The sequence below is a fragment of the Symphalangus syndactylus genome, chromosome 1, assembly GCF_028878055.3.
Source record: "Symphalangus syndactylus isolate Jambi chromosome 1, NHGRI_mSymSyn1-v2.1_pri, whole genome shotgun sequence".
Classification (NCBI taxonomy): domain Eukaryota; kingdom Metazoa; phylum Chordata; class Mammalia; order Primates; family Hylobatidae; genus Symphalangus; species Symphalangus syndactylus.
Genome location: NC_072423.2, coordinates 23,443,693 through 23,451,057, shown reverse-complemented (window position 1 = coordinate 23,451,057; position 7,365 = coordinate 23,443,693).

Genomic DNA, 7,365 nt, shown 5'->3' with positions numbered 1-7,365 from the left:
CTGGCCAGGCCTGGAAGACCTACACTCACATATGGGTAGTTACGACTCAGCCATCCTCTGTCTGAAGAACATTCTGCCCCAGGAAAGACATCAACAGGGACATCAGAACAGCCTGGGGGTCATGGCCAGATCACAGTAAAAATGGCAATATGACTGGCTTGCTACAGAAGAGAATTCAGAATAAGAAGTCTCTCGGACTCCATCCAGGGGGTGTTAGTTGCAAAGAAACCAAAAGAACCACCTTAGAAGGTGTCACTGGTGGGGCAGTTTTGAGCCCTCAGGGACTGCCAGATGCTAAGAGTGGAGAGTGTTTAGGAAGAAAAACTGTCTGTCGGCGTAGCTACTAGCTACATGCATGTATCCACTGAGGACACAAGGACCAGGCTCCAGAGACAATTCAGCAAGTTGGGAGCCTAGAGACCAGAACTTCTAACACCAGCCCAGACACCAATGGGCTGGCTGACCTCAGGGCAAATCACTTTATGTGGTTTCCTCCTTTGGAAAAAAAAAAAAAGAGAGAGAGAGAGAGAGAAAGAGAGAGAGATAAAATCTGATCTACCTCTTAGAGGTTCAGGGTGGTTTCTGTTTTGCTTTTTGTGAGGAGCAACTCATAAAAATGATACCAAACTCCTCTGAAAATAAATACAGGCTCTATGCATTTCTAGCAATAATAGCAAGTATTCTCATTGGGATTGTGGCTCAATTTACCATGATAAAATCACTGGTAAATTTCTAAAAAGTTACCTCTTTGTGCACATACTTTCTCTTAGAAAATGGTTTTCTGTTAAGGGAAAATTAAAGGACACTCGGAGTTACTCATTTGGGAGTTTATGTTTTTCCTTTCCCCCGTTGAATAGCTCTCTGGAGAGGTTTCCATTTTGGTCATATTTCAGAAATGACTGAACGTCAGATTCTGCACTTTCACTTACTGAGAACGAATTTAGAGAAAACAGTGAGATTAGCAGATAAGTAAACATTAACTGAGGCTCAAATTGAAGAAGTACTTCGGGCAGTATGGAATTACATGTTTCCATATTCTTTGTTAGTCTGCATGAAACCAAAACCCAGAAGGTTATATTAAACATAATCACCTAACTCCATGGGGCCCTGGGAGGAATTTTTAATGTGGCAATTGAAAGGCGTGTGATTGTGCAAAACACAATGGCACAAATGAGTGTTCCTGTTGCTTTCGTTTCTTTCAGAAAGGGAATTAGCTCTGGGGGAGCACAGAAGAGTACCAAATTTCAGACCTCCCTCCCACTCCAAAGAGGAGAAACACCCTGTTGGACCTCACTGATCCCTTAGGAAGGTGGATATGAGTCCTATCTGGAATGAGGTCTTAATACAGGTTTTATGTTGTGAGAACCTGGCCCCTGGCTCCCAGGAGTGCTTCTAAGTTGAAAACTTCATTGCATTCATTTTTTTGTTGGTATTTAATACATATTTCATAGACTCACATCTTAAAAGCTTTCTGATTGATTGGCGGCAGAGAGCCAGCTCCCTTATCTAACAGGACTAAGTCCCCGCTTTCTCCGTAGTGGCCAAGTCATCAGTGTCTGCAGTTAGACCGAGAACATCCAAAAAGGCCGAACAGAAGGTGGAAGAGGCTGCTCTGTTATTTGTCTTCTGATGTCGTGCCCTCAGTTACTTGCACCTGATAAGTGCTCACCCAGTTCCTCATCCTTTCTCCTTTGGAGCCTAAGTGGTCTTGCGGGTGTGTGGTTTACTGGGTACTGCAGCCTTCCCTTGTGCATCCAGCTGCCAGTGTCTGAGAGGTCCTTTTAGCAGAGGAGCAGCTCTCTGCAGTAGGGTAACTATAGACCTGGATCCCAAGGCCTTCCTGCTCAGCCCTAGGGTATTCGCCTCTACCTCTCCATTGTATTTACATCAACGAGGAACCCCTTGGAGCTGTCCTGTCCAATACACAGCCACTAGCCACATGTGGCTATTTAAATTTAGATTAAATTAAATTAAATTAATTTTTTTTTCAGTCACATTTCAAGTGCTCAATAGCCGCACTGTGGCAGGTGACTACTGTATCAGACAGTGAAGGTACAGAATACTGCTGTCATTACGGAAGTTCTATTGGACGGTGCTGCTTCAGAGATCACCCAGCCAATGCCTTGATTTTTCTAGAATTTTAAGAAACAGAGACCCATAAAGCTTAAATGACTTTTCTAAGGATATCCAGGAACGTATAATAATATGTTTCCTGGCCATTTGGAAATTCTTGTAAGAGGAAGATGTTCTTTATTTAAGTCTTGATTTTTGAAAGAAATGTTCCACTTCAGATATAATTTGATTTTTACAAGTGAGATAATGTAATATAACAATGGTCTTGAACTATGAAAACACTGGATACGTTTTGGAGAGGCTCACCCTGATATAGTCAATACTATCTAAATGATTTTCTTATCTTTAGTGGCCAGTGAAAATTTACAAGAGAGAAGTCTAGATTAGTTTTTGGAGACCAAGAAACATTGGTATACTTATTCCCTACCTGGGAGCGTGCTGTTAATACAGTTATGCTCCTAAAGACTCTTGGAAACCTGAGATCAGTTATATGAGAAAACCAAAGGGCCAGCTGTGCCCTGGAGTCATAGGAATCATTATTATAACGTCCACAGTCAGTCGGCATCATTAGTCAGACGCAGGGTGAGAGGACAGTGATACAGGCTCACCATGACATGTGCGTCCTGAACATACTTCATAAACACTTAGCCTCCCTTACAGCCAAGACAGACAATAAATGTCTCTCTCACTCAACCATGTCCAGGATTTACACAGTGCCTCACCCAAGGTCTCACCGCGGGCCAGAATTCACAGAGGGTGGGAGGGCTGAAGCCTTGCTCCATTGCAGAAATCAACACAAAGAGCCATTGAGTGTTAAAGATGGGGGAATTCAGCACTTGAGGGCTCAAAAAAGGTCCTTCCGTAGAAGGAGCCCAAAAAGTTCCTCTGAGAGTCACCTTTCTTGCTAGACTTCTTTGTATACAATTTGTCGCTATGGAGAGAGATCAAAGGGAATTCTAGGCAATTGTTTTTAGTTACTAACTAAATGAAATTGATCTGCAATTATTCTAACAGGTAACTGAACCATGGTACAGAGAGAACATAAAAGAAAGAATCTGGGCTTGCTGCGGTCTTTATTAATTTCTTCTTCATTATGAACACCTCTGCTATGTTCTTCTAAGCCCCCACCCCACCATATGCGATAAGGAAATATAAAAGAGAGCAGCATAGTCTCTACCATTGGCACAGTGGGTTGTGTTTCTCTGACTTTGGGGCCTTGACTTGTTGGAGAGGACATCACGAAATGCTTGTGTCCCCCATGGATGTGAATTTATTGAACAGGCCCTGGGAACTGGGGCAGCAGCAGAAGCTCTGGTGAGTGTTTGGGGTAAATTTTATGATAGGAGGCTCGCATGCCAGAATAGGAAACCAACTTGGAAGGATGCAGAAGACAAGACACTAGGTCCAGACGGGTCAGAGAGCACCAATCAAATGACACACATCTGGGTGAGTCAAATTCAGAGCCCAGAAGGTCAGAAAATTAACAAACTCAACACTGGTATGCTGCTGTCTTTTGTAATTCTACCCCATATGAGTAAGCAAGGGCTCCTTGAATTTTCTGACAGTCAAGAAGGAGGGTTAAGGAAGGACAGAAGATGGGGTCTTCATAATGGTTCCAAGAGTATCTTCCACCTATTGGGATGGGCCTTTCTCCCACTTGGGACTCAGCCTGGAGATGTGCTTGCAGCTTCCTTGATGGAGCTGCTGGTTCACAGCACCCTAGCCATTCAGGGACTGGTAAATTTCCCTTTCTTGGGAACAATTCTTGGTCCCACCAGGTATTCTTCCTTACTGTTACCTATTTTGAGGAGGAAATGGGGACAGGAACAATTATACAGCAGGTATTATCCCTGTATACTTTGAGAATAGAGCTAGGGAAGAGTTTTGAGAGATTCAGAGTGGGGGTGAGGGCAAGATGAAATGAGACTGGAGAAAATTGCTGAGCTGTGGCTGTGTAATTGGAGGAGGCTAATCCTTTCAGAGAGGCACTTCTGGGCACCAGAACTTCTCTTCTGCAGATGACCGTCTCCCTGAAGGCTGGTGCTTCTGGTTCAAGATGGCATGGATGGCTGGGAGCTGCCTGCATCAGCTGGTGGTGGTGGTGGGGACCCACATGCCTGGGTGATATGGTCTGGCTGTGCCCCCACCCAAATCTCATCTTGAATTATAATCCCCACATGTCATGGGAGGGACCCAGTGGGAGGTAATTGAATCATGGCTGTGGTTTCCCCCATGCTTTTCTCGTGATAATGAGTCTCTTGAGATCTGATGCTTTTATAATCATCTGGCACTACTCCTGGGGGCGCTCATTCTCTCTCCTGCCACCCTGTGAAGAGGTGACTTCTGCCATGATTGTAAGTTTCCTGAGGCCTCCCCAGCCATGTGGAACTGTGAGTCAATTAAATCTTCTTTCTTTATAAATTAGCAGCATTAATTTAGACAGACTAATACACTGAGGAAGGGTAGGGTGAAGGTTAGACTTTACATACACAGTACCGTGCTGAGTTTGCTTTCAAGGGCCAAACTGTTGAACTCAGAAAGGGAAGCCTGATGTAGTTGGAAAAGTCAAACCTCAGCTCCACTACTACTAGCTATGAGGCTTTGTGAAAATAAATTAACCACTCTGAACCTCAGCCTCTTTATCTGTGGTCGTAGGCTGAATAATGACTCCTCCAAAGATTTCCACATCCAAACGTTCTGAAACTTGTGAATATGTTAACTTACATGGTAAAATGGACTTTGCAGATGTGATTTAGTTAAGGATCTTGAGATGGGGGCAGAATTTTGGATTGTCTGGGTGGGCCCAACCTAATCCTAGAGTTGTTGTAAGAGAGAGGCAGGAGCATCAGAGTGAGAGTGAGGAAAGCAAAGGCAGGAGCGATGGGAGGAAGGGTCACCACCTAGGGAATGTTGGGGGCCTCTAGAATCTGGAAAAGGCAAGAATACAGTTCTCTCCTAGGGCCTCCAGAAGGGATGCAGCTCTGTCTACAACTTGATTTTAGCCCAGTGAGACCTATAAAATGCAAAATAAAGGTACTCATCTCATAAGGCTGTTGCCACAGATTAAAGGAGACAATGTATCTGAAGCACTTAGCATAGTGTCTGCCACACACTAGGTGCTGGGTAAAAGGTAGATGATTTTATGCTTTGTTTTTAGAAAGTATATGATCCGAGCCAGGGTTGGATTCCGTCTGACTTAAAGCCCAACCACTACATTATAGTTAAAACAACTTGTAGTGGTTGGAAGTGGATACAGTTCTTCCAAAGAATCTGTGGTAAAACATTTTAGGATTGCTGGAACCCAAGGAGATGCTTCCAAATTCTTTATCTCAGAAAGCTTTTGGGACCCCAGCATTCCCTTTGGATAACCTGTTGCATCATCAGGCCTCCAGACATGAGGCTGAGTTCCTGCATCTGAGTTCTGCACATCTTGGTGGCTTTTGCAGGACTGCATGAGCTCTTGAGGCACTCTCTCATATCATGTGGCAGTGGAGACAAAAAATGTCACCAAGATGTGGCTATGGAGTGGGAGAGGAGGACTTAGAGGATGTCATTAGCAAATTGCTGGGTGGCTGCCAGCGTGTCGCAGAAGTCTGGTGACTTCATTTGATAATTTGCTGATCATTCAAGTTTATTCCTTTCTAGGTTCCTGTCATCCTCACTGGCTTTGTTTTGCAGCTGAGAGACTGAATATACAAATGGACAATGGCCAGACCAGATACAAAAATAGAATTCAGACCCACAGTCTACAGCAGCCAGCCCAGGAAACCAGCTCATGACCTACTGTTACCAGCCCAGGAAACAGGTATATAAATCAGACTTGCAGGAAGTCAGATCACTGTCTGTAGTAACAACCCAGGAAGCCAGACAATAACCTCTATACAATTGCCCCCAAATGGCCAGGAGTTGATTAATAATGGACTGCTTCCTTGATTTTCTTCCCTGATTCCAATTTAGGACCAACCAGAGAAAGCCAATATGCACCTCTAATTATTCATGTAGGATGTCCTGCTTCTAGTTAGCCCACCTCCATGTAGGCGTCTCCACCCTATGCCAACAACATCCCATCAGGGTGAGCGCAAAGCCTTCCCTCTTTGCCATTTTAAAGCTTTCCCACTTATCTGGTTGCCTTTGATTCTCTGCCAAAATGCAAAAGATAGTGAGTGGCCGACTCCCTTAGTATATATAGCAAGTTCTGAATAAATAGCCTTTGCTTTTCTCATTTGGTTGGTCTGCATTTATTTCCACATGCCATACAACTAGCACATGTGAATTTGGAGGTGAGAACATGTTCTACACTCTTGGACCCAGACAAATTTGGTCTCGCGTGATTGGATCAGAGGGACAACACTTGTGGCCTCATGAAGCGCCAAGGCCTTCTTGGTTCCTGTCTTTGTGGAGTGTGGATGACTTCTCTAGGAGCAGGAGATGACTGTGATGAAATAGTGACTAATTTCTATTTGAACTTGAATTAGTTATGGCACAAATGGGTGGAACATAAAAGAAGTAATTAGTAAAGGCAAATGGGAAAAGTCCAAAATTGGAATTTTGTTTTTAAATAACACTTGGGAGAGAACAAATTAGGAATGAAGACAACTTATTTCCCCATTACCCGGGACACAGATCTCATTTTAAAGAAAACAATAAGGAGGTAAGTTTTAAGTGGTGTCATAGGGAATGTTAAAAGCTAATGTTACTAATCTAAAAACTATCACTGCAAGGAAATATCCAGGTGGTTATGGGGCGGAGATATTGCAGGAACTCTCTGCAGACATCTCAAATTGTTGGTCTTTGAAAAAAAAGGTCCACATGTGATGCTCTCTGCAGTTGTCATTGTCAAAATCATAACCAAGTTTATTGCGAGCCATTATCAAGATGCATTCTCATGTTGTGTACCTGGCTCCAAGGACCACAATTGATTATTATCTTGGGGGATCGTTTATTATTCCCTCTCTCTCTTTGTAAATAAAAATGACAAGTCAAAGTTTGGTAGTGGTTGAGAAAATTGTTGACGTGTAACTACAGGAATTTGCTTCTTTGGTTCAGTTTCTTACTTTGAATCTTTACACTGAGTAGCTATTGTGGATTTACTATTTTCTGTAGCTGCACAGAAAATAATGTTTTAATGGTTTTTCATAATAAATAATATTATTTCCCATTTTATGTGGCATGAAAACTCTTTCACATTCATCACTTTGATCTCCCTGACTCCACTACCCTGTATGAGGCTGGTAGAATATGGTGGGACAAGTGTCACAACCCATTGAACTGATGAGGATCAAAGATGCAAAG